Genomic DNA, 27,500 nt, shown 5'->3' on the forward strand with positions numbered 1-27,500 from the left:
ACCACCAAGTTTTTGGAGTTCATGACCAGGGATTATGAGAGTTGTGAAAAGTATTGTTCACAATTTCGCGCACCAAGTTTTTGGCGCCGTTGCCGGGGATTGTTCAAGTTTTGAGCAAGCTTTTGGTAACAATGCCTGGGATTGTTCTAGTTTGGACAACTGACGGTTCATCTTGTTGCTTAGATTAGGTATTTATTTTTTTCGAAATTCTTGAAGATGAATTCTAGAGTTTCATGATGATTTGTTGAAATCTGGCTGGCTGAGAAGCCATGTCTAATCTGATTGGACCGAGGTTTCAACTTATCACCACAAGAGCTTGTTGATTTTAATCAATCTTGCTTTTGGAGCAGTGATCTGCTAAGGCTTGGCTGACCTTTGGTCATGTCTAGTGTTTTGGACCGAAGCTTTCTTTGAAAGCTTGGCTGGCTGTGAAGCCATGTTTAATTCCTGGACCGGAGTCTTAGACTAGCGTTGCTTTTTCGTTTTTCCATAACCATTTATGGCATCCAAGGCCGGAGAAACCTCTAGAAAGAGGAAAGGGAAGGCAAAAGCTTCCACCTCCGAGTCATGGGAGATGGATAGATTCCTCTCAAGGGTGCATCAAGTCCACTTCTATGAAGTTGTGGCCTTGAAGGTGATCCCCGAAGTCCCCTTTTCACTCAAAAAGGGTGAATATCCGGAGATCCGCCATGAGATCCGAAGAAGAGGTTGGGAAGTACTCACCAACCCCATTCAACAAGTCAGAATCTTGATGGTTCAAGAGTTCTATGCCAATGCATGGATCACCAAGAACCATGACCAAAGTGTGAACCCGAATCCAAAGAATTATCTCACTATGGTTCGGGGGAAATACTTGGATTTTAGTCCGGAGAGTGTGAGGGTGGCGTTCAACTTGCCTATGATGCAAGGAGATGAGCATCCTTTTAATTTCTGATTCCAAAATCTTTTTCAAAAATCATTTTTTTCTCAGTTTTCGAAAATTATCAATCAAATTTTCAAAATGTTTTCAAAATCTTTTAATTGAATTTTCGAAAATTCTCTTCCCTCCTTCCCACATCCTTCTATTTATGGAGTACCACTCCTTCTAAATGCACAATTCGAACCTTATCTAATTAAAGTTCGAATTCTTCTTCTCCTTCTTCTTTCTATTTCTCTTTTCCTCTGACACTTCAAGGAATCTCTATACTGTGACATAGAGGATTCCACATTCTCTTGTTCTCTTCTCTTTCTTATGAGCAGGAGCAGAGACAAAGGCATTCTTGTTGAAGCTGACCCTGAACCTGAGAGGACCTTGAAGCGAAAGCTAAGAGAAGCTAAAGCACAACTCTCTTTAGAGGACCTGACCGAATTCTTCAAGGAAGAAGAACACATGGCAGCCGAAAACAACAACAATGCCAACAATGCAAGGAAGGTGCTGGGTGACTTCACTGCACCTACTCCTGATTTCTATGGGAGAAGCATCTCTATCCCTGCCATTGGAGCAAACAACTTTGAGCTTAAGCCTCAATTAGTTTCTCTAATGCAACAGAATTGCAAGTTCCGTGGACTTCCAATGGAAGATCCTCATCAGTTCTTAGCTGAATTCTTGCAAATCTGTGACACAGTCAAGACTAATGGGGTAGACCCTGAGGTCTATAGACTGATGCTATTCCCTTTTGCTGTAAGAGACAGAGCTAGAATATGGTTGGATTCTCAACCTAAAGAAAGCCTGGACTCTTGGGAAAAGCTAGTCAATGCCTTCTTGGCAAAGTTCTTTCCACCACAAAGATGGAGTAAGCTTAGAGTGGAAGTCCAAACCTTCAGACAGAAGGATGGAGAATCCCTCTATGAAGCTTGGGAAAGATACAAACAATTAATCAGAAGATGTCCTTCAGACATGCTTTCTGAATGGAGCATCATAGGTATTTTCTATGATGGTCTCTCTGAACTATCCAAGATGTTTTTGGATAGCTCTGCTGGAGGATCTCTTCATCTGAAGAAGACGCCTGCAGAAGCTCAAGAACTGATTGAAATGGTTGCAAATAACCAATTCATGTACACTTCTGAAAGGAATCCTGTGAACAATGGGACTAGTCAGAAGAAAGGAGTTCTTGAGATTGACACTCTGAACGCCATACTGGCTCAGAACAAGATATTGACTCAACAAGTCAACTTGATCTCTCAAAGTCTGTCTGGAATGCAAAATGCACCTGGCAGTACTAAGGAAGCTTCATCTGAGGAAGAAGCTTATGATCCTGAGAACCCTTCCATGGAAGAGGTGAATTACCTAGGAGAACCCTATGGAAACACCTATAATTCTTCATGGAGAAATCACCCAAATCTCTCATGGAAGAATCAAGAGAGACCTCAACAAGGTTTCAATAACAATAATGGTGGAAGAAACAGGTTTAGCAATGGCAAGCCTTTTCCATCATCTTCTCAGCAACAGACAGAGAGTTCTAAGCAGAATACTTCTGACTTAGCAACAATGGTCTCTGATCTAATAAAGACCACTCAAAGTTTCATGAATGAAACAAGGTCCTCCATTAGAAATTTGGAAGGACAAGTGGGACAGCTGAGCAAGAAAATTACTGAACTCCCTCCTAGTACTCTCCCAAGTAATACAGAAGAAAATCCAAAAGGAGAGTGCAAAGCCATAGACATGGCTGAATATGGAGAGGAAAGAGAGGAGGAGGACGCCACTGAGGAAGACCTCAGTGGGCGTGTACCAATCTCCTCTGAGTTCCTCAATGAGGAACAATGGGAATCTAAGGCTCAAAATGAGACCATAGAGATTCCATTGGACTTACTTCTGCCTTTCATGAGCTCTGATGAGTATTCTTCCTCTGAAGAGGATGAGTATGTCACTGAAGAGCAAGTTGCTAAATACCTTGGAGCAATCATGAAGCTAAATGACAAGTTATTTGGAAATGAGACTTAGGAGGATGAACCACCTTTGCTCACCAAAGAACTGGATGACTTGTCTAGGCAGAAACTGCCTCAAAAGAGGCAAGATCCTGGGAAGTTTTCTATACCTTGTACCATAGGCACCATGACCTTCAAGAAGGCCTTGTGTGACTTAGGGTCAAGTGTAAACCTCATGCCCCTCTCTGTAATGGAGAAATTAGGGATCTTTGAGGTGCAAGCTGCAAGAATCTCATTAGAGATGGCAGACAATTCAAGAAAACAAGCTCATGGACTTGTAGAGAATGTTTTGGTGAAGATTGAAGACCATTACATCCCTACTGATTTCATAGTCCTAGAGACTGGGAAGTGCATGGATGAATCCATCATCCTTGGCAGACCCTTCCTAGCCACAGCAAAGGCTGTGATTGATGTTGATAGAGGAGAGTTAATCATTCAAGTGAATGAAGAATCCTTGGTGTTTAAGGCCCAAGGACATCCCTCTATCATCATGGAGAGGAAGCATGAAGAGCTTCTCTCAAAACAGAGCCAAGCAGAGCCCCCACAGTCAAACTCTAAGTTTGGTGTTGGGAGGCCACAACCAAACTCTAAGTTTGGTGTTGAACCCCCACATTCAAACTCTAAGTTTGGTGTTGGGAGGTTCCCACACGGCTCTGAGTATTTCTGAGGCTCCATGAGAGTCCTCTGTTAAGCTAATGACATTAAAGAAGCGCTTGTTGGGAGGCAACCCAATGTTTTATAGTTAACTATTTTCTTTTGTTATTTTATCTTTTTTGTAGGTTGATGATCATAAGAAGTCACAAAAACAATGAAAAAAAGCAAAAACAAAATGAAAAACAGGAAGAAAAACAGCACACCCTGGAGGAGAAGAAGCTGGCGTTCAAACGCCAGTAATGCTAGCTGTTGGGCGTTTAACGCCCAGTCTGGCACCATTCTGGGCGTTTAATGATACGTAAAAATTTAATTTCACGTATAACCGGCAAGTATACCGGGTCGCATCAAGTAATAAAACTCACAAAGAGTGAGGTCGATCCCACGGAGATTGGTAGATTCAGCAACTTTAGTTAAATGGTAGATTTAGTCAAGCAAACATAGTTTTGATTTCATGAGCATTTTGGTTTTTGAACATAATTGCAAGAATTTAAATGGCAAAGAATGTAAAGAACTAGAAGAGAGAAATGAAGTGAAAGTAAATAACGGAAACTTAAATTGCAAGAAACTTAAATGACATCAAAAGTAAATTGCAGGAAAATAGAGTGCTAAATTCTAAAGAGTAAAAGAGTAAATAGCGAGAAATAAAGAAACAGAATGTAAATGACAAGAATAATAAATTGCAAGAGTGTAGAAGGGAATTGGGCAATGGGTATTCAAACACTAAGAGCAAAAGAAATGAGAATTAATGATAGAGAGGATCATTAGGGATCAGAGATGCAAGTTTTCATGAATTGATGTTAGTCAAATCCTTCTCAATCATGGTATAGATCCATGGCAAGTGGGTAATTGAATCCCAATCTCTTGGTGATTCAATTTCTCTCAACATAACCAATTGCCACTCTCGTGATCTAATTGTTCATGAGAAGAGATGAAGCTCAAATCTAATCCAGCCACACAACTCCCATAATCTCAACCAAGGAGAGTTACATCTCACATACTAACCAAGGTGTATTGATTAAAGAAATCATGAAAGGATGAACTCTAAACTGAATTATGTGGCTCATTCCTCAAATTCACCACATAATTCATATAGATTAACCCCTCTCTCGATGGTGGTTGAATCTTTGAAGAACAAGAGTTCCCTCTTTAGATCAACCACTAGAATTGAGGAGGAAAAGATGAGTTCACCAATGCATTCCAACAAGCAGAGCTCTTCCCCCTAATGAAAGTGGGGTTTAGTGAGTCATAGCTCCAATTTCAACAACAATTGCCATAAACCAAAATTAAACTAAGTGTAAAGAAAGATGAAGAATAAAAAGGAAATGCTTAAAGACTCAAAACTGAAATTGAGAATTCAAAAATTCATAGATGAAAACTACAAATTAAACTACACTACTACTAAGGAAGAAGAGAAGGGGAAGTTAAGAAGAGTGTATGAAGGGGAGGGGTCCGAAGACCCACTCTCAATGGAGTGTGCCAATTCACAGAATTTCAAATTGGTCTCCTCCGTCCCCCTCCAATCCAACCTTTAATTCTATGAAACTATGGCCTTTATATAGGCTCTTCTAAATTACCAATTGAAGCAAATTACAATTAAATGAAAATCAACTATTCTAGATGATTCTTGTGGCCTTGATTGATTGAGATTTGTGGGCTTTGCTTGCTTGAGGTTGGATTAGCTTCATGAAGGAATTCTTGTCAAGCAGGGCTCATTTTCACTGCTTTGGCCCAATGACTTGGCGTTGTTGCCAATAACTCCAAGCATAATGCAGGTTGGCAACGTGCAAGTGGCTTTCCTGGAAGTGAGCTTTGAGACTTGAGCGTTGTTGGCCCAAGTTGTTGCTAACAACTTGCTTTTCCTCTTCTTGGCTCTACTTTCATGCTAAATGTAGCCCAGAATTTGAGTGTCAACCTTCTGCTTCAATATAGACTATTATACATCATTGGAAAGCTCTTGATGTCTATTTTCTAATGCCACTGGAATCACCTCAATTGGACTTTCCTAGCTCAAGTTATGCTTCCTCAAAGAAGGTAAGGTCAATCTGCCAAGTTGTTGCCAAAAACGCACCCACACTCCCAAGTTGGCAACGTGCCCGTGCCTAACCTCCCAAGGCAGGGACTTGGGGCTGGCATTGTTGCAAAACACGCCTTCTTGCTAGCACGTTGGCAACGTGCTCGTGCCCCCCTCCAGGGCTCATCTCTAGCCTTCTTGAATTTCAACTTCATGATCTTGTTTTTAGGGCCTAAAGGTGACTCTGATTCGAGCTTCCATTTCATGCTCCACTATAGACTATTATATATGGTTGGAAAGCTCTGAATGTCAGATTTCCAACTCAACTGGAAGCACTCAATTTGGATCTCAATAACTCAAGTTATGCTCGTTTGAAGGAGACAGGGTCAGGCTGCCAAAATCGCACACGTTTTTGGTGAAAACGCCCTTGTTTCCAGCGTTGCCAACGTGCTCAGATTCTGAAGCTCTAAATGAAGCCAACTTTTGAAGCTTCAAATGAATGCCAATCCCATACTATGATATATGGTTGGAAAGCTCTGGATGTCTACTTTCAAATGCCGTTGGAATCACCTCATTTGGAGCTTTGTAGCTCAAGATATACTCCATTGAAGGAGGTAAGGTCAGGCTGTCCAGCTCACCAGCGTTTTTGGCAAACACTCCTTTGTATTTCAGCGTTGGCAACGTGGTTGGTACCCTTGCTTGGCGTTGGCAACGTGGTTGGTAGCCTTGCTTGGCGTTGGCAACGTGGTTGGCACCAAGACTTGGCTGGCAGCACGTCCTGGCGTTGGCAACTTGGCTGGCAGCACGTCCTGGCGTTGGCAACTTGGCTGGCAGCCAAGACTTGGTGCCTAGCCAAGCAACCACTCCTGGCATTGCCTTAGAACACGCCCATGGTTCCTAGCTCAACAACGTGCTCGAGCTCCCCTTTTGGTGCCAAAGTTGCTTGCTACGTTGCCAAGGAACACGCCCCTCATCTCTAAGCTGGCAACGTGCTCGAGTCCTCTCCTCTCTTGCCAAGTCTTGCCTCTTGACGTTATTGCCAAACACTCAAGTAGAAGTGCAAGTTGGCAACGTGCAAACTCCTCTAGAATCACTCTCCAGGGCTGCTGGCGTTATCATCAAACACGCCTTCCTTCCCCAAGTTGGCAACGCCCAAATGTGACTTCCTTCTTGCTCCAGGGCTCTTTGCTTCACCTATCATCAACCAAACACATGCATCAAAGCCTTGCTAAATCACAAGATTTTGCATCATTCATAACATCAAACAATTCTTGCATAAATCTCATGAAAATGTACATATTTAACAATGTTTGATTGAATCAAGGCATGCATATAATTCTCATCCAAATACTTGCTTATTGCCTAAAAAATGCATGAAACCAACCTAAAGCATACAAAAAATGGCTAGTAAAACTAGCCAGGATGCCCTGGCATCACTTAACGCCAGAAAGGGGCACCAGACTGGCGTTAAACGCCAGTAAAGGGCAACAACCTGGCGTTAAACGCCAGGAATGGGCACCAGCCCGGCGTTTAACGCCAGAAATAGCTCAAAACGTGATTTTGAGCAACATTTGGTGCAGGGATGACTTTTCCTTGACACCACAGGATCTGTGGACCCCACAGGACCCCACCATCACTCTCTCTCTTCTTCCCCCATTCACCAATCACCTCAATACCTCTTCCCCAAGAACCTTTACCCCCCTCTCTCCTATAAATACCCTTCTTCAACTCTTCATTTTCACACAACCTAAACACCCTTTCTTACCCTTCTTGGCCGAACACACCACCTTCTCCCTCTTCCTCATTTCTTCTTCTTCTACTCTCTTCTTTCTTCTTTTGCTCGAGGACGAGCAAACATTTTAAGTTTGGTGTGGTAAAAGCGTTGCTTTTTCGTTTTTCCATAACCATTTATGGCATCCAAGGCCGGAGAAACCTCTAGAAAGAGGAAAGGAAAGGCAAAAGCTTCCACCTCCGAGTCATGGGAGATGGATAGATTCCTCTCAAGGGTGCATCAAGTCCACTTCTATGAAGTTGTGGCCTTGAAGAAGGTGATCCCCGAAGTCCCCTTTTCACTCAAAAAGGGTGAATATCCGGAGATCCGCCATGAGATCCGAAGAAGAGGTTGGGAAGTACTCACCAACCCCATTCAACAAGTCAGAATCTTGATGGTTCAAGAGTTCTATGCCAATGCATGGATCACCAAGAACCATGACCAAAGTGTGAACCCGAATCCAAAGAATTATCTCACTATGGTTCGGGGGAAATACTTGGATTTTAGTCTGGAGAGTGTGAGGGTGGCGTTCAACTTGCCTATGATGCAAGGAGATGAGCATCCTTTTAATTTCTGATTCCAAAATCTTTTTCAAAAATCATTTTTTTCTCAGTTTTCGAAAATTATCAATCAAATTTTCAAAATGTTTTCAAAATCTTTTAATTGAATTTTCGAAAATTCTCTTCCCTCCTTCCCACATCCTTCTATTTATGGAGTACCACTCCTTCTAAATGCACAATTCGAACCTTATCTAATTAAAGTTCGAATTCATCTTCTCCTTCTTCTTTCTATTTCTCTTTTCCTCTGACACTTCAAGGAATCTCTATACTGTGACATAGAGGATTCCACATTCTCTTGTTCTCTTCACTTTCTTATGAGCAGGAGCAGAGACAAAGGCATTCTTGTTGAAGCTGACCCTGAACCTGAGAGGACCTTGAAGCGAAAGCTAAGAGAAGCTAAAGCACAACTCTCTTTAGAGGACCTGACCGAATTCTTCAAGGAAGAAGAACACATGGCAGCCGAAAATAACAACAATGCCAACAATGCAAGGAAGGTGCTGGGTGACTTCACTGTACCTACTCCTGATTTCTATGGGAGAAGCATCTCTATCCCTGCCATTGGAGCAAACAACTTTGAGCTTAAGCCTCAATTAGTTTCTCTAATGCAACAGAATTGCAAGTTCCATGGACTTCCAATGGAAGATCCTCATCAGTTCTTAGCTGAATTCTTGCAAATCTGTGACACAGTCAAGACTAATGGGGTAGACCCTGAGGTCTATAGACTGATGCTATTCCCTTTTGCTGTAAGAGACAGAGCTAGAATATGGTTGGATTCTCAACCTAAAGAAAGCCTGGACTCTTGGGAAAAGCTAGTCAATGCCTTCTTGGCAAAGTTCTTTCCACCACAAAGATGGAGTAAGCTTAGAGTGGAAGTCCAAACCTTCAGACAGAAGGATGGAGAATCCCTCTATGAAGCTTGGGAAAGATACAAACAATTAATCAGAAGATGTCCTTCAGACATGCTTTCTGAATGGAGCATCATAGGTATTTTCTATGATGGTCTCTCTGAACTATCCAAGATGGCTTTGGATAGCTCTGCTGGAGGATCTCTTCATCTGAAGAAGACGCCTGCAGAAGCTCAAGAACTGATTGAAATGGTTGCAAATAACCAATTCATGTACACTTCTGAAAGGAATCCTGTGAACAATGGGACTAGTCAGAAGAAAGGAGTTCTTGAGATTGACACTCTGAACGCCATACTGGCTCAGAACAAGATATTGACTCAATAAGTCAACTTGATCTCTCAAATTCTGTCTGGAATGCAAAATGCACCTGGCAGTACTAAGGAAGCTTCATCTGAGGAAGAAGCTTATGATCCTGAGAACCCTTCCATGGAAGAGGTGAATTACCTAGGAGAACCCTATGGAAACACCTATAATTCTTCATGGAGAAATCACCCAAATCGCTCATGGAAGAATCAAGAGAGACCTCAACAAGGTTTCAATAACAATAATGGTGGAAGAAACAGGTTTAGCAATGGCAAGCCTTTTCCATCATCTTCTCAGCAACAGACAGAGAGTTCTAAGCAGAATACTTCTGACTTAGCAACAATGGTCTTTGATCTAATAAAGACCACTCAAAGTTTCATGAATGAAACAAGGTCCTCCATTAGAAATTTGGAAGGACAAGTGGGACAGCTGAGCAAGAAAATTACTGAACTCCCTCCTAGTACTCTCCCAAGTAATACAGAAGAAAATCCAAAAGGAGAGTGCAAAGCCATAGACATGGCCGAATATGGAGAGGAAAGAGAGGAGGAGGACGCCACTGAGGAAGACCTCAGTGGGCGTGTACCAATCTCCTCTGAGTTCCTCAATGAGGAACAATGGGAATCTAAGGCTCAAAATGAGACCATAGAGATTCCATTGGACTTACTTCTGCCTTTCATGAGCTCTGATGAGTATTCTTCCTCTGAAGAGGATGAGTATGTCACTGAAGAGCAAGTTGCTAAATACCTTGGAGCAATCATGAAGCTAAATGACAAGTTATTTGGAAATGAGACTTGGGAGGATGAACCACCTTTGCTCACCAAAGAACTGGATGACTTGTCTAGGCAGAAACTGCCTCAAAAGAGGCAAGATCCTGGGAAGTTTTCTATACCTTGTACCATAGGCACCATGACCTTCAAGAAGGCCTTGTGTGACTTAGGGTCAAGTGTAAACCTCATGCCCCTCTCTGTAATGGAGAAATTAGGGATCTTTGAGGTGCAAGCTGCAAGAATCTCATTAGAGATGGCAGACAATTCAAGAAAACAAGCTCATGGACTTGTAGAGAATGTTTTGGTGAAGATTGAAGACCATTATATCCCTACTGATTTCATAGTCCTAGAGACTGGGAAGTGCATGGATGAATCCATCATCCTTGGCAGACCCTTCCTAGCCACAGCAAAGGCTGTGATTGATGTTGATAGAGGAGAGTTAATCATTCAAGTGAATGAAGAATCCTTGGTGTTTAAGGCCCAAGGACATCCCTCTATCATCATGGAGAGGAAGCATGAAGAGCTTCTCTCAAAACAGAGCCAAGCAGAGCCCCCACAGTCAAACTCTAAGTTTGGTGTTGGGAGGCCACAACCAAACTCTAAGTTTGGTGTTGAACCCCCACATTCAAAATCTAAGTTTGGTGTTGGGAGGTTCCCACACGGCTCTGAGTATTTCTGAGGCTCCATGAGAGTCCTCTGTCAAGCTAATGACATTAAAGAAGCGCTTGTTGGGAGGCAACCCAATGTTTTATAGTTAACTATTTTCTTTTGTTATTTTATCTTTTTTGTAGGTTGATGATCATAAGAAGTCACAAAAACAATGAAAAAAAGCAAAAACAAAATGAAAAACAGGAAGAAAAACAGCACACCCAGGAGGAGAAGAAGCTGGCGTTCAAACGCCAGTAATGCTAGCTGTTGGGCGTTTAACGCCCAGTCTGGCACCATTCTGGGCGTTTAACGCCAGAAAGGGGCACCAGACTGGCGTTAAACGCCAGTAAAGGGCAACAACCTGGCGTTAAACGCCAGGAATGGGCACCAGCCCGGCGTTTAACGCCAGAAATAGCTCAAAACGTGATTTTGAGCAACATTTGGTGCAGGGATGACTTTTCCTTGACACCACAGGATCTGTGGACCCCACAGGACCCCACCTTCACTCTCTCTCTTCTTCCCCCATTCACCAATCACCTCAATACCTCTTCCCCAAGAACCTTTACCCCCCTCTCTCCTATAAATACCCTTCTTCAACTCTTCATTTTCACACAACCTAAACACCCTTTCTTACCCTTCTTGGCCGAACACACCACCTTCTCCCTCTTCCTCATTTCTTCTTCTTCTACTCTCTTCTTTCTTCTTTTGCTCGAGGACGAGCAAACATTTTAAGTTTGGTGTGGTAAAAGCGTTGCTTTTTCGTTTTTCCATAACCATTTATGGCATCCAAGGCCGGAGAAACCTCTAGAAAGAGGAAAGGGAAGGCAAAAGCTTCCACCTCCGAGTCATGGGAGATGGATAGATTCCTCTCAAGGGTGCATCAAGTCCACTTCTATGAAGTTGTGGCCTTGAAGAAGGTGATCCCCGAAGTCCCCTTTTCACTCAAAAAGGGTGAATATCCGGAGATCCGCCATGAGATCCGAAGAAGAGGTTGGGAAGTACTCACCAACCCCATTCAACAAGTCAGAATCTTGATGGTTCAAGAGTTCTATGCCAATGCATGGATCACCAAGAACCATGACCAAAGTGTGAACCCAAATCCAAAGAATTATCTCACTATGGTTCGGGGGAAATACTTGGATTTTAGTCCGGAGAGTGTGAGGGTGGCGTTCAACTTGCCTATGATGCAAGGAGATGAGCATCCTTACACTAGAAGGGTCAACTTTGATCAAAGGTTGGACCAAGTCCTCACAACCATATATGAAGAGGGCGCACAATGGAAGCAAGATTCAAGAGGAAAGCCGGTTCAATTAAGAAGGCATGACCTCAAGCCCGTGGCTAGAGGATGGTTAGAGTTCATACAACGCTCAATCATTCCCACTAGCAACCGGTCCGAAGTTACTCTAGACCGGGCCATCATGATTCATAGCATCATGATTGGAGAAGAAATAGAGGTTCATGAGGTTATAGCCCAAGAACTCTATAAGGTGGCGGACAAGACCTCCACCTTGGCAAGGTTAGCCTTTCCTCACCTCATTTGTCACCTCTGTTATTCAGTTGGAGTTGACATAGAAGGAGATACCCCCATTGATGAGGACAAGCCCATCACCAAGAAAAGGATGGAGTACACAAGAGACCCCTCTCATCAAGAGATCCCTGAGATTCCTCAAGGGATGCACTTTCCTCCACAAAATTATTGGGAGCAACTAAACACCTCCCTAGGAGAGTTGAGTTCCAACATGGGACAACTAAGGGTGGAGCATCAAGAACACTCCATTCTCCTCCATGAAATTAAAGAAGACCAAAGAATCATGAGGGAGGAGCAACAAAGACAAGGAAGAGACATTGAGGAGCTCAAGCACTCCATAGGATCTTCAAGAGGAAGGAAGAGCCGCCATCACTAAGGTGGACCCGTTCCTTGATTTCCTTGTTCTTTATTCTTCTGTTTTTCGAATTTTTGTGCCTTATGTTATCCATGTTTGTGTCTTGTGATCATTAGTGTCTTAGTGTCTATGCCTTAAAGTTATGAATGTCCTATGAATCCATCACCTTTCTTTAATAAAAATGTGCTTAATTGAAAAGGAAAGAATTGCATGAATTCTGAATTTTATAATAGTTTAATTATTTTGATGTGGTGGCAACACTTTTGTTTTCTGAATGTATGCTTGAACAGTGCATATGTCTTTTGAATTTGTGGTTCATGAATGTTGGCTCTTGAAAGAATGATGAAAAAGGAGACATGTTACTGAGGATCTGAAAAATCATAAAAAAAAAATGATTCTTGAAGCAAGAAAGAAAGCAAGCAAAAACCGAAAAAAAAAAAGCGAAAAAAAAAGAGAAAGAATAAGAGTTGTGATCCAAGGCAAATAAGAGTGTGCTTAAGAACCCTGGACATCTCTAATTGGGGATTTTAGCAAAGCTGAGTCACAATCTGAAAAGGTTCACCCAATTATGTGTCTGTGGCATGTATGTATCCGGTGGTAATACTGGAAGACAGAGTGCTTTGGGCCACAGCCAAGACTCAATAAATGGCTATGTTCAAGAATCATCATACTTTACTAGGAGAATCATTAACACTATCTGGATTCTAAGTTCCTAAAGAAGCCAATCATTCTGAATTATAAGGGATAAAGTGAGATGCCAAAACTATTCAGAGGCAAAAAGATAAAAGCCCCGCTCATCTAATTAATACTAATCTTCATAGATGTTTTTGGAGTTCATTGCATATTCTCTTCTTTTTATCTTATTTGATCTTCAGTTGCTTGGGGACAAGCAACAATTTAAGTTTGGTGTTGTGATGAGCGGATAATTTGTATGCTTTTTGGCATTGTTTTTAGTATGTTTTTAGTATGATTTAGTTAGTTTTTAGTATATTTTTATTAGTTTTTAGTTAAAATTCACTTTTCTGGACTTTACTATGAGTTTGTGTATTTTTCGAAAATTTCAGGTATTTTCTGGCTGAAATTGAGGGATCTGAGCAAGAATCTGATCCAGAGACTCAAAAGGACTGCAGATGCTGTTGGATTCTGACCTCCCTGCACTCGAAGTGGATTTTCTGGAGCTACAGAAGCCCAATTGGCGCGCTCTCAACGGCGTTGGAAAGTAGACATCCTGGGCTTTCCAGCAATATATAATAGTCCATACTTTGCCCAAGATTTGATGGCCCAAACCGGCGTTCAAAGTCACCTCAAGAAATTCCAGCGTTAAACGCCGGAACTGGCACCTAATTGGGAGTTAAACGCCCAAACTGGCACTAAAGCTGGCGTTTAACTCCAAGGAGAGTCTCTACACGAAAATGCTTCATTGCTCAGCCCAAGCACACCAAGTGGGCCCGGAAGTGGATTTTTATGTCATTTACTCATCTTTGTACACCTTAGGCTACTAGTTATCTATAAGTAGGACCTTTTACTATTGAAAAGGAGGAAAGAAGAGAGGAGATCTTTTGATCATGTTTTGATGATTGAACCCTCTTTGGGAGGCTGGCCATTCGGCCATGCCTAGACCTTGTTCTTATGTATTTTCAACGGTGGAGTTTCTACACACCATAGATTAAGGTGTGGAGCTCTGCTGTACCTCGAGTATTAATGCAATTACTATTGTTCTTCCATTCAATTCCGCTTGTTCTTTGTCCAAGATATCACTTGTTCTTCAACATGATGAAGGTGATGATTGACGCCCATCACCATTCTCACTCATGAACAAGGTGACTGACAACCATTCTTGTTCTACAAGCATATGAGGCTTAGTGAATATCTCTTGGATTCCCGATTGCACGATGCATGGTTGATCGCCTGACAACCGAGTGCTCGCCTGACAAACGAGCCAACCATTCCGTGAGATCAGAGTCTTCGTGGTATAGGCAGGACTTGATGGCAGCATTCAAGAGAATCCGGAAGGTCTAACCTTGTCTGTGGTATTCTGAGTAGGATTCAATGACTGAATGACTGTGACGTGCTTCAAACCTGTAACCTACTGGGCGTTAGTGACAGACGCAAAAGAGGGATTCTATTCCGGTAGGGGAGGGAACCAAACCGGTGATTGGCAGTACTGTGACAGAGTGCGTGCATTAGCTTTCACTGCGAGGATGGGAGGTAGCTGCTGACAACAGTGAAACCCTACACGAGCTTGCCATGGAAAGGAGTAAGAAGGATTGGATGAAGGCAGTAGGAAAGCAGAGAGACGGAAGGGAAGGCATCTTCATACACTTGTCTGAAGCTCTTACACCAATGATATACATAAGTATCACTATCTTTATCTTTATATTATTTTCATTCATCATCATACACATTTGAGTTTACCTGACTAAGATTTACAAGATGACCATAGCTTGCTTCAATGCTAACAATCTCCGTGGGATCGACCCTTACTCACGTAAGGTATTACTTGTAAGACCCCGTCCGGACCGCGTGCACCGCACCCGCGAGAACAGAACACGCACGCAGGCCACCGTTGCCTCACAGAGCGCCGAGACGGGTAGGACCACGGGCGTGTCTTGGAACTCCCCCGGCAATCCCACGAGGGGACTGCAGAGAGGAAAGGTTGGGGCAAGGCAGGGATACCACACCGCGGGGTAGGAAACACAGGAGCCGCACAACCGTGGAACGAGCGCCGTCGCTCGAGCCGACACATGAAGAGAGTCCGGTGCGCCCGTTCATTACGCGCGGCAACGAGCCAGACAGCACTCAGGACCCACACACCGCTCATCCGCCACCACGGTCCGCAAACCCAGCACGCCCGGACGAACCGCGCCCCGCACGCCAAGGCGCGTGCAGGCAAGCGGAAGCATACAGGAGGGCCGAGCCAACGCCGCTGGGCAGGGTTCAAAGGAGGCGACGAAGGATACTCGAGGGACAGGCCGAAGCGTCACCTGCTTCGGCCAGAACCGAAAAGCCGCACCGTCTAGAACGATCCATGCGAACGAGTCACAAGAACAAGCCACACCAGGTCGGGACCCGTCGTAGGTCGAGCCTAGAGCAAGGCCGAGCACAACGCGATGCCCCACCAGAGTAGACACAAACCGAAAGCCGTCTTCCGCGACTTGCCCCCTCCAAGTAATAGGACGGGGACGTCGCGTTGCCCCCGGCGCACGGCACACCCGCCCACGGATATCGGTCATCCGCGTCGTGCGCCACACCAGGCCTGGCCTAGCGTTGGGCCGCGCACGCCGCGTTGCCCCTCGCGGGGGCGCACAGGCAAAACACCTCCACGCCATGATCCCTAGGTGGTGCCTGGATGGGCCGTGCATGGGCGTGTTTCCCTCGTTGTTCCTACGGCAATCGGGTTTCGCCGGAGCCCGACGCCCGTGATCGACCTTGGACTGGGGGCGGGTGACCCCGGCAGCAACACCACAACCACAACGTGCTTGCTAGTGTGCCTAGGCATCGTGCATCTTGCTGGCATTGCGCCCAGCAAGCCTTTGGGCATCTCACCTTGCTCGCATTGCGCCAAGCAAGCCTTTTGGGCAACTCGGGTTTCAGCGCGGCCGTTCGGTGCGCGAGGCAAGGAGCCAGACACGCTAACAACCCGCACACCACTCATCCGCCACCACGGTCCGCAAACCCAGCACGCCCGGACGAACCGCCCCCCGCACGCCTTGGAGCGTGCAGGCAAGCGGAAGCATACGGGAGTGCCGAGCCAACTCCGCTGGGCAGGGTTCGGGGGAAGCAACGAAGAACATCCAAGGGACAGCCCGAGGCGTGAGGTGCTTCGGGCGATAATCGAACAGCCGCACCGTCTAGATTAGGCAACACGCACAACAAAACCAACACCGCGTCGGGCACCGTCTTGCGTCGACCCTAGACGTAGGGCGAGCACGCCGCGGGCGCACAAGGCACAACTCCACCACGCCATGCTCCGTAGGTGGTGCCTAGATGGGCCGTGCATGGACGTGTTTCTGATGAGCGGATAATTTGTATGCTTTTTGGCATTGTTTTTAGTAGGTTTTTGGTATCTTTTAGTTAGTTTTTAGTATATTTTCATTAGTTTTTAATTAAAATTCACTTTTCTGGACTTTACTATGAGTTTGTGTGTTTTTCTGTGATTTCAGGTATTTTCTGGCTGAAATTGAGGGATCTGAGCAAAAATCTGATTCAGAGACTCAAAAGGACTGCAGATGCTGTTGGATTCTGACCTCCCTGCACTCGAAGTGGGTTTTCTGGAGCTACAGAAGCCCAATTGGCGCGCTCTCAACGGCGTTGGAAAGTAGACATCCTGGGCTTTCCAGCAATATATAATAGTCCATACTTTGTCCAAGATTTGATGGCCCAAACCGGCGTTCAAAGTCACCCTCAGAATTCCCAGCGTTAAACGCCGGAACTGGCACCTAATTGGGAGTTAAACGCCCAAACTGGCATAAAAGCTGGAGTTAAACGCCAAGAAGAGTCTCTACACGAAAATGCTTCATTGCTCAGCCCAAGCACACACCAAGTGGGCCCGGAAGTGGATTTTTATGTCATTTACTCATTCTTGTACACCTTAGGCTACTAGTTTCTATAAGTAGGACCTTTTACTATTGTATTTTCATCTTGGTTCTTCTGGTTCCCTCTCTGGGGCCGAAACCAATGATCACTTTTGTTCTTATGTATTTCAACGGTGGAGTTTCTACACACCATAGATTAAGGTGTGGAGCTCTGCTGTACCTCGAGTATTAATGCAATTACTATTGTTCTTCCATTCAATTCCACTTGTTCTTTATCCAAGATATCACTTGTTCTTCAACATGATGAAGGTGATGATTGACGCCCATCACCATTCTCACCCATGAACAAGGTGACTGACAACCATTCTTGTTCTATAAGCATCTGAGGCTTAGTGAATATCTCTTGGATTCTTCGGAGTCTTCGTGGTATAGGCAGGACCTGATGGCGGCATTCAAGAGAATCCGGAAGGTCTAACCTTGTCTGTGGTATTCTGAGTAGGATTCAATGACTGAATGACTGTGACGTGCTTCAAACCCTGAGGGCGGGGCGTTAGTGATAACGCAAAAGAATCACTGGATTCTATTCCGCGCCTGATTGAGAACCGACAGATGAATTCTGCTATGCTGTGACGGAGCATATGCAATCGCTTTCACTGAGAGGATGGGAGGTAGCTGCTGACAACAGTGAAACCCTACACGAGCTTGCCATAGAAAGGAGTAAGAAGGATTGGATGAAGACAGTAAGAAAGCAGAGAGACGGAAGGGAAGGCATCTTCATACACTTGTCTGAAGCTCTTACACCAATGATATACATAAGTATCTCTATCTTTATCTTTTATGTTATTTTCGTTCATCACTATATCCCTTTGAGTCTGCCTGACTGAGATTTACAAGATGACCATAGCTTGTTTCATACCACCAATCTCCGTGGGATCGACCCTTACTCGCGTAAGGTTTATTACTTGGACGACCCAGTGCACTTGCTGGTTAGTTGTGCGAAGTTGTAGTGATCACAATTTCGCGCATCAAGTTTTTGGCGCCGTTGCCGGGGATTGTTCTTGTGTATGGACAACTGACGGTTCATCTTGTTGCTTAGATTAGGTTTTTTATTTTTCAGAGTTCTTAAGAGTGAATTCTAGTGTTTCAAAGTGATGTTCTTATCATCACCAAAGCTGATTGATCATCATCAATTTAGCTCTTGAATGCAATGTCCTGCTGAAGCTTAGCCGGCCATGTCTAATTCCTTTAGACTAAAGCTTTAGACTAACATTGCATTGCATGATTCCATTAAGAATTCTCATTAAGAATTTTGATACCTTATTTTCCTTTTCACTTAATTTTCGAAAAGCACAAAAAATTTTACAAAATCATAAAATCCAAAAATATTTCTTGTTTGAGTCTAGTGTCTCATTTTAAGTTTGGTGTCAATTGCATGTTTCTGTTTTTCTTGCATTTTTCGAATTTATGCATGTGTCTTCACTAATCTTCAAGTTGTTCTTGATGATTTCCTTGTTTTGATCTTTGAATTCTATTGACTTGAGTGTTTTGTTGTTTCTCATATGCATTCTCATCTTGTTAGTGTCAGTAGTATACAAACTGCTAAGTTTGGTGTCTTGCATGCATTGTTATTTAGTTGCATTTTGATTATTCCTCATTATTAAAAATCCAAAAATATTTTAATTTGAGTCTTTTCAAGTCAATAATACAGAGAATTGAAGATTCAGAACATACTGCAGAGGAATCACACAGAAAAAGCTGGGCATTCAAAAATGCCCAGTGAAGAAGACAGACTGGCGTTTAAACGCCAGCCAGGGTGCCTGTTGGGCGTTTAACGCCCAAAAGGGTAGTATTTTGGGCGTTAAACGCCAGAATGTGCACATTCTGGGCGTTTAACGCCAGGATGGCACAAGGGGAAGATTTTGTTTTCAAATCAATTTTTTTTCAAGTTTTCAAAGCTTTTCAAAATCAAATCTTTTTCAAAACCATATCTTTTCAAATTGTTTTCAAATCATATCTTTTAAAATTGTTTTCAAATCATATCTTCTCAATCACATCTTTTTAAAACCATAACTTTTCAATCAAATCTTTTTAATCACATCTTTTTCAAAATAGTTTTCAATCAAATCTTTTTAATTTCTAATTTCAAAATCTTTTTCAAAAATCACTTTACTTCTTTCCCACTTTTGTTTTCGAAAATCAATTAGTGTTTTCAAAATGTTTTCAAAATCTTTTACTTAATTTTCGAAAATTACTTCCCTTCTTCTCACATCCTTCTACTTTTGGACTAACACTATCTCTTAATGCAAAATTCGAACTCCATCTTCTTTGATAAGTTCGAATTTTCTACTTCTGTCTTCTACTTTTCTTTTCCTCTGACACCTCAAGGAATCTCTATACTGTGACATAGAGGATTCCATATTTTCTTGTTTTCTTCTCTTTCATATGAGCAGGAACAAAGACAAAGGCATTCTTGTTGAAGCTGACCGAATTCTTCAAAGAAGAAGAACACATGGCAGCCGAAAACAACAACAATGCAAACAATGCAAGGAAGGTGCTGGGTGACTTTACTGCACCTACTCCCGACTTTTATGGGAGAAGCATCTCTATCCCTGCCATTAGAGCAAACAACTTTGAGCTTAAGCCTCAATTAGTTTCTCTAATGCAACAGAATTGCAAGTTCCATGGACTTCCAATGGAAGATCCTCATCAGTTCTTAGCTGAATTCTTGCAAATCTGTGACACAGTCAAGACTAATAGGGTTGACCCTGAGGTCTATAGACTGATGCTATTCCCTTTTGCTGTAAGAGACAGAGCTAGAATATGGTTGGACTCTCAACCTAAAGAAAGCCTGGACTCTTGGGAAAAGCTAGTCAATGCCTTCTTGGCAAAGTTCTTTCCACCTCAAAAATTGAGTAAGCTTAGAGTGGAAGTCCAAACCTTCAGACAGAAGGATGGAGAATCCCTCTATGAAGCTTGGGAAAGATACAAACAATTAATCAGAAAGTGTCCTTCTGACATGCTTTCTGAATGGAGCATCATAGTATTTTCTATGATGGTCTCTCTGAACTATCCAAAATGTCTTTGGATAGCTCCGCTGGAGGATCTCTTCATCTGAGGAAGAAGCCTATGATCCTGAGAACCCTTCAATGGAAGAGGTGAATTACCTAGGAAACCCTATGGAAACACCTATAATTCTTCATGGAGAAATCACCCAAATTTCTCATGGAAGAATCAAGAGAGACCTCAACAAGGTTTCAATAATAGTAATGGTGGAAGAAATAGGTTTAGCAATGGCAAGCCTTTTCCATCATCTTCTCAGCAACAGACAGAGAGTTCTAAGCAGAATACCTCTAACTTAGCAACCATGGTCTCTGATCTAATAAAGACCACTCAAAGTTTCATGACTGAAACAAGGTCCTCCATTAGGAATATGAAGGACAAGTGGGTCAGCTGAGTAAGGAAGTTACTGAACTCCCCCCTAGTACTCTCCCAAGTAATACAGAAGAAAATCCAAAAGGAGAGTGCAAGGCCATCAACATGGCCGAATTCTGGGAGGAAGAAGAGGCAGTGAACGCCACTGAGGAAGACCTCACTGGACGTCCACTGGCCTCCAATGAGTTCCCCAATGAGGAACCATGGGAATCTGAGGCTCAAAATGAGACCATAGAGATTCCATTGGACTTGTAGAGAATGTTTTGGTTAAGATTGAAGACCACTACATCCCTACTGATTTCATAGTCCTAGAGACTGGGAAGTGCATGGATAAATCCATCATCCTTGGCAGACCCTTCCTAGCCACAGCAAAGGCTGTGATCGATGTTGATAGAGGAGAGTTGATCATTCAAGTGAATGAAGAATCCTTGGTGTTTAAGGCCCAAGGACATCCATCTATCATCATGGAGAGGAAGCTTGAAGAGCTTCCCTCAAATCAGAGACAAATAGAGCCCCCATAGTCAAACTCTAAGTTTGGTGTTGGGAGGCCACAACCAAACTCTAAGTTTGGTGTTGAACCCCCACATTCAAACTCTAAGTTTGGTGTTGGGAGGTTCCAACATTGCTCTGATCATTTGTGAGGCTCCATGAGAGCCATCTGTCAAGCTACTGACATTAAAGAAGCGCTTGTTGGGAGGCAACCCAATGTTTTATAGTTAACTATTTTGTTATTTTATCTTTTTTGTAGGTTGATGATCATGAGAAGTCACAAAATCCATTGAAAAAGCAAAAACAGAATGAAAAACAGGAAGAAAAATAGCACACCCTGGAGGAAGAACTCACTGGCGTTTAAACGCCAGTGAGGCTAGCAGTTGGGCGTTTAACGCCCAGTCTGGCACCATTCTGGGCGTTTAACGCCAGAAAGGGGCACCAGACTGGCGTTAAACGCCAGAAAAGGGCTAGAACCTGGCGTTAAACGCCAGGAATGGGCACCAGCCCGGCGTTTAACGCCAGAAATGGCTCAAAACGTGGATTTTGATGCTATTTGGTGCAGGGATGACTTTTCCTTGACACCTAAGGATCTGTGGACCCCACAGGATCCCCAAACAACCCCACCACTCTCTCTCTTCTTCACCCATTCACCAATCACCTCAACATCTCTTTCTCTTCACCACTCACATCCATCCTTCATAAAACACCACTTCTTCCCCTCTTTGGCCTAACCACAAAGCCATCTCCCTCTCCTCCATTTCTTCTTCTTCTACTCTCTTCTTTCTTCTTTTGCTCGAGGACGAGCAAACCTTTTAAGTTTGGTGTGGTAAAAGCATTGCTTTTTGTTTTTCCATAACCATTTATGGCATCCAAAGCCGGTTCAACTGAGAAGGCATGACCTCAAGCCCATCACTAAGAAGAAGATGGAGCAAACAAGAGACCCCTCTCATCAAGAGATCCCTAAGATACCTCAAGGGATGCATTTTCCTCCACAAGACTATTGGGAGCAACTGAACACCTCCCTAGGAGAATTAAGTTCCAACATGGGACAACTAAGGGTGGAGCATCAAGAACACTCCATCATTCTCCATGAAACCAGAGAAGATCAAAAAATCATGAGAGAGGAGCAACAAAGACAAGGAAGAGACATTGAGGAGCTCAACACTCCATAGGATCTTCAAGAAGAAGAAAGAGCCGCCATCACTAAGGTGGACCCGTTCTTTAATCTCCTTGTTCTTTATTCTTCTGTTTTTCGAATTTTAGTGCTTTATGTTTATCCATGTTTGTGTCTTATGATCATTAGTGTCTTAGTGTCTATGCCTTAAAGCTATGAATATGAATCCATCACCTTTCTTAATGAAAACTGTTTTTATCACAAAAGAACAAGAAGTACAGGATTTCAAATTCATCTTTAAAACTAGCTTAATTAGTTTGATGTGGTGACAATACTTTTTGTTTTCTGAATGTATGCTTAAACAGTGCATATGTCTTTTGAATTTGTGGTTCATGAATGTTAAAATTGTTGGCTCTTGAAAGAATGATGAAAAAGGAGACATGTTACTGAGGATCTGAAAAATCATAAAAATGATTCTTGAAGCAAGAAAAAGCAGTGAATACAAAAAAAAAAAAAAAAAGAGAAAAAGAAGGAGAAAAACGAAAAAAAAAGGGGAGAAAGAGAAAAAGAAAGAAAAAGAAAGAAATAAAGTTGTGATCCAAGGCAATAAGAGTGTGCTTAAGAACCCTGGACACCTCTAATTGGGGACTTTAGCAAAGCTGAGTCACAATCTGAAAAGGTTCACCCAATTATGTGTCTGTGGCATGTATGTATCCGGTGGTAATACTGGAAGACAGAGTGCTTTGGGCCACGGCCAAGACTCATAAAATAGCTGTGTTCAAGAATCATCATACTTAACTAGGAGAATCAATAACACTATCTGGATTCGGAGTTCCTAAAGAAGCCAATCATTCTGAATTTCAAAGGATAAAGTGAGATGCCAAAACTGTTCGGAGGCAAAAAGCTACTAGTCCCGCTCATCTAATTTGGAGCTTAGTTTCATTGATAATTTGGAGTTTATAGTATATTCTCTTCTTTTTATCTTACTTGATTTTCAGTTGCTTGGGGACAAGCAACAATTTAAGTTTGGTGTTGTGATGAGCGGATAATTTGTATGCTTTTTGGCATTGTTTTTAGTAGGTTTTTGGTATCTTTTAGTTAGTTTTTAGTATATTTTCATTAGTTTTTAATTAAAATTCACTTTTCTGGACTTTACTATGAGTTTGTGTGTTTTTCTGTGATTTCAGGTATTTTCTGGCTGAAATTGAGGGATCTGAGCAAAATCTGATTCAGAGACTCAAAAGGACTGCAGATGCTGTTGGATTCTGACCTCCCTGCACTCGAAGTGGATTTTCTGGAGCTACAGAAGCCCAATTGGCGCGCTCTCAACGGCGTTGGAAAGTAGACATCCTGGGCTTTCCAGCAATATATAATAGTCCATACTTTGTCCAAGATTTGATGGCCCAAACCGGCGTTCAAAGTCACCCTCAGAATTCCCAGCGTTAAACGCCGGAACTGGCACCTAATTGGGAGTTAAACGCCCAAACTGGCATAAAAGCTGGAGTTAAACGCCAAGAAGAGTCTCTACACGAAAAATGCTTCATTGCTCAGCCCAAGCACACACCAAGTGGGCCCGGAAGTGGATTTTATGTCATTTACTCATTCTTGTACACCTTAGGCTACTAGTTTCTATAAGTAGGACCTTTTACTATTGTATTTTCATCTTGGTTCTTCTGGTTCCCTCTCTGGGGCCGAAACCAATGATCACTTTTGTTCTTATGTATTTTCAACGGTGGAGTTTCTACACACCATAGATTAAGGTGTGGAGCTCTGCTGTACCTCGAGTATTAATGCAATTACTATTGTTCTTCCATTCAATTCCACTTGTTCTTTATCCAAGATATCACTTGTTCTTCAACATGATGAAGGTGATGATTGACGCCCATCACCATTCTCACCCATGAACAAGGTGACTGACAACCATTCTTGTTCTATAAGCATCTGAGGCTTAGTGAATATCTCTTGGATTCTTCGGAGTCTTCGTGGTATAGGCAGGACCTGATGGCGGCATTCAAGAGAATCCGGAAGGTCTAACCTTGTCTGTGGTATTCTGAGTAGGATTCAATGACTGAATGACTGTGACGTGCTTCAAACCCTGAGGGCGGGGCGTTAGTGATAACGCAAAAGAATCACTGGATTCTATTCCGCGCCTGATTGAGAACCGACAGATGAATTCCGCTATGCTGTGACGGAGCATATGCAATCGCTTTCACTGAGAGGATGGGAGGTAGCTGCTGACAACAGTGAAACCCTACACGAGCTTGCCATGGAAAGGAGTAAGAAGGATTGGATGAAGACAGTAAGAAAGCAGAGAGACGGAAGGGAAGGCATCTTCATACACTTGTCTGAAGCTCTTACACCAATGATATACATAAGTATCTCTATCTTTATCTTTTATGTTATTTTCGTTCATCACTATATCCCTTTGAGTCTGCCTGACTGAGATTTACAAGATGACCATAGCTTGTTTCATACCACCAATCTCCGTGGGATCGACCCTTACTCGCGTAAGGTTTATTACTTGGACGACCCAGTGCACTTGCTGGTTAGTTGTGCGAAGTTGTAGTGATCACAATTTCGCGCACCAGTTTCCCTTCTTGGTCCTTTGGTGATCGGGGTTTGCAGCAGCCCGACGCCCGTGCTCAACCTTGGACCCGGGGCGGGGGACCCCGACGGCACACCACAACCACAACGGGCTTGCTAGTGTGCCTAGGGGATGGCAAGGCATCGTGCATCTTGCTGGCATTGCGCCCAGCAAGCCTTTGGGCAACTCGAGTTTTGGCAGCACGACACCCCTCCCCTCTATAATAGGCTGCCGAGCCATTACCAAAGTGCCACGGGTAGACATCCTTTTCCGTGAGGAGACATACTCGAGGAAACTGCTCTAGAGGTCGAATTTTGACGCCGTTTTTTGCGACAATCTCTAGAAAAAAAAGATCTTTCCATCCACCAAATTTGGTGAATTTACACCGTGTGGATTTTTTTTGCCGATTTTTTTCCCACCCGAAAAGCAGGAAATTCAAAAAAAATGAAAAACGAAGCAAAAGTGTGATTTTTGACCTGGATTTTTTTGTGCAGCCTTTAAATAATATTACCAAGGTTCCCTCAAAATTTCAGGAAAATTGCACGAGCCAATTGTGAGATATGAAAATTTGGCCCCTCCGTTGCAACGGCCGTGCACCGGCCGGTGCCTCCGTTGCAACGCTCCCAGCCAACGATGCACCAAACCCAGCCTCCGTTGCAACGCTCCCAGCCAACGATGCATCGCGCCAAGCATGCGTTGCAACGCGCCCAGCGTCCGTTGCAAGCCGCCCTGCCTCCGTTGCAACGGCCGCGGCCAACGTTGCATGCCGCCCTGCCTCCGTTGCAACGACCCCGGCCAACGTTGCACCGCGCCCTGCCTCCGGTGCAACGGCCACGGCCAACGTTGCAACGCGACCTGCCACCGTTGTACCGCGCCCAGCATCCGTTACACCGCGCCCAGCATCCGTTGCACCGTGCCAGCATCCGTTGCAACGGCCCCCAGCCAACGTTGCAACGGACCCCAGCATCCGTTGCACCGCGCCAGCATCCGTTGCAACGGCCCCCAGCCAACGTTGCAACGTGACCTGCCTCCGTTGCAACGGCCACTGCCAACGTTGCAACGCGCCCTGCCTCCGTTGCAACGGACCCCAGCATCCGTTGCACCGCGTCCAGCATCCGTTGCAACGGCCCCCAGCCAACGCTGCAACGCGCCCTGCCTCCGGTGCAACGGCCACGGCCAACGTTGCATGGCGCCCCGCCTCCGTTGCAACGGACCCCAGCATCCGTTGCACCGGCCCCCAGCCAACGCTGCAACGCGCCCTGCCTCCGGTGCAACGGCCACGGCCAACGTTGCATGGCGCGCTGCCTCCGTTGCAACGACCCCAGCCAACGTTGCACCGCGCCCAGCATCCGTTGCAACGGCGCCCAGCCAACACTGCAACGCGCCCCGCCTCTGGTGCAACGGCCACGGCCAACGTTGCATGGCGCCCCGCCTCCGTTGCAACGACCCCAGCCAACGTTGCAACGCGCCCTGCCTCCGTTGCAACGGACCCCAGCATCCGTTGCACCGCGCCAGCATCTGTTGCAACGGCCCCCAGCCAACGTTGCAACGCGCAAGGCCAACGTTGCAACGCGCCCTGCCTCCGTTGCAACGGACCCCAGCATCCGTTGCACCGCGCCCAGCATCCGTTGCAACGGCGCCCCGCCAACGCTGCAACGGCGCCCCGCCAACGCTGCAACGCGCCCTGCCTCCGGTGCAACGGCCACGGCCAACGTTGCATGGCGCCCTGCCTCCGTTGCAACGGACCCCAGCATCCGTTGCACCGCGTCCAGCATCCGTTGCAACGGCCCCCAGCCAACGCTGCAACGCGCCCTGCCTCCGGTGCAACGGCCACGGCCAACGTTGCATGGCGCCCCGCCTCCGTTGCAACGACCACGGCCAACGTTGCACCGCGCCCAGCATCCGTTGCAACGGCGCCCCGCCAACGCTGCAACGCGCCCTGCCTCCGGTGCAACGGCCACGGCCAACGTTGCATGGCGCCCCGCCTCCGTTGCAACGACCCCAGCCAACGTTGCAACGCGCCCTGCCTCCGTTGCAACGGACCCCAGCATCCGTTGCACCGCGCCAGCATCCGTTGCAACGGCCCCCAGCCAACGTTGCAACGAGCCCTGCCTCCGTTGCAACGGACCCCAGCATCCGTTGCACCGCGCCAGCATCCGTTGCAACGGCCCCCAGCCAACGTTGCAACGCGACCTGCCTCCGTTGCAACGGCAACGGCCAACGTTGCAACGCGCCCTGCCTCCGTTGCAACGGACCCCAGCATCCGTTGCACCGCGCCCAGCATCCGTTGCAACGGCCCCCAGCCAACGCTGCAATGCGCCCTGCCTCCGTTGCAACGGACCCCAGCATCCGTTGCACCGCGCCCAGCATCCGTTGCAACGGCCCCCAGCCAACGCTGCAACGCGCCCTGCCTCCGGTGCATCGGCCACGGCCAACGTTGCATGGCGCCCTGCCTCCGTTGCAACGACCCCAGCCAACGTTGCAACGCGCCCTGCCTCCGTTGCACCGGACCCCAGCATCCGTTGCACCGCGCCCAGCATCCGTTGCAACGCGACCTCCCTCCGTTGCAACCCCCTCGGCCAAGGTTGCAACGCGCCCGGCCAAGGTTGCAACGCCCCCGGACAACGTTGCAACGCGCCCTGCATCCGTTGCAACGCCGCCGGCCAACGTTGCAACGCGTCCGGCATCCGTTGCAACGCGCCCCGCCTCCGTTGCAACGGACCCCAGCATCCGTTGCACCGCCCCCAGCCAACGCTGCAACGCGCCCGGCATCTGTTGCACCGCCCCCCAGCCAACGCTGCAACGCGACCTGCCTCTGTTGCAACGCCGCCCAGCCAACGCCGCAACGCGCCCGGCATCTGTTGCACTGCCCCCAGCCAACGCTGTAACGCGACCTGCCTCCGTTGCAACGCCGCCCAGCCAACGTTGCAACTCGCC

General features: G+C 45.3%; 3 non-coding genes across 3 annotated transcripts; all 3 read right to left on the minus strand.

Annotated features, from left to right (window-relative positions):
• Positions 1–1,774: 1,774 nt before the first annotated feature.
• On the minus strand, positions 1,775–1,882 carry LOC130951378 (small nucleolar RNA R71). The gene has a single exon (XR_009073952.1). It is a non-coding gene; the product is annotated as a small nucleolar RNA R71 (small nucleolar RNA).
• Positions 1,883–8,757: 6,875 nt separating this feature from the next.
• On the minus strand, positions 8,758–8,865 carry LOC130951387 (small nucleolar RNA R71). The gene has a single exon (XR_009073953.1). It is a non-coding gene; the product is annotated as a small nucleolar RNA R71 (small nucleolar RNA).
• Positions 8,866–19,855: 10,990 nt separating this feature from the next.
• On the minus strand, positions 19,856–19,963 carry LOC130948561 (small nucleolar RNA R71). Its single transcript, XR_009073097.1, has one exon. It is a non-coding gene; the product is annotated as a small nucleolar RNA R71 (small nucleolar RNA).
• Between the last annotated feature and the right edge of the window lie 7,537 nt (positions 19,964–27,500).

This window comes from Arachis stenosperma, chromosome 1, assembly GCF_014773155.1.
Source record: "Arachis stenosperma cultivar V10309 chromosome 1, arast.V10309.gnm1.PFL2, whole genome shotgun sequence".
Classification (NCBI taxonomy): domain Eukaryota; kingdom Viridiplantae; phylum Streptophyta; class Magnoliopsida; order Fabales; family Fabaceae; genus Arachis; species Arachis stenosperma.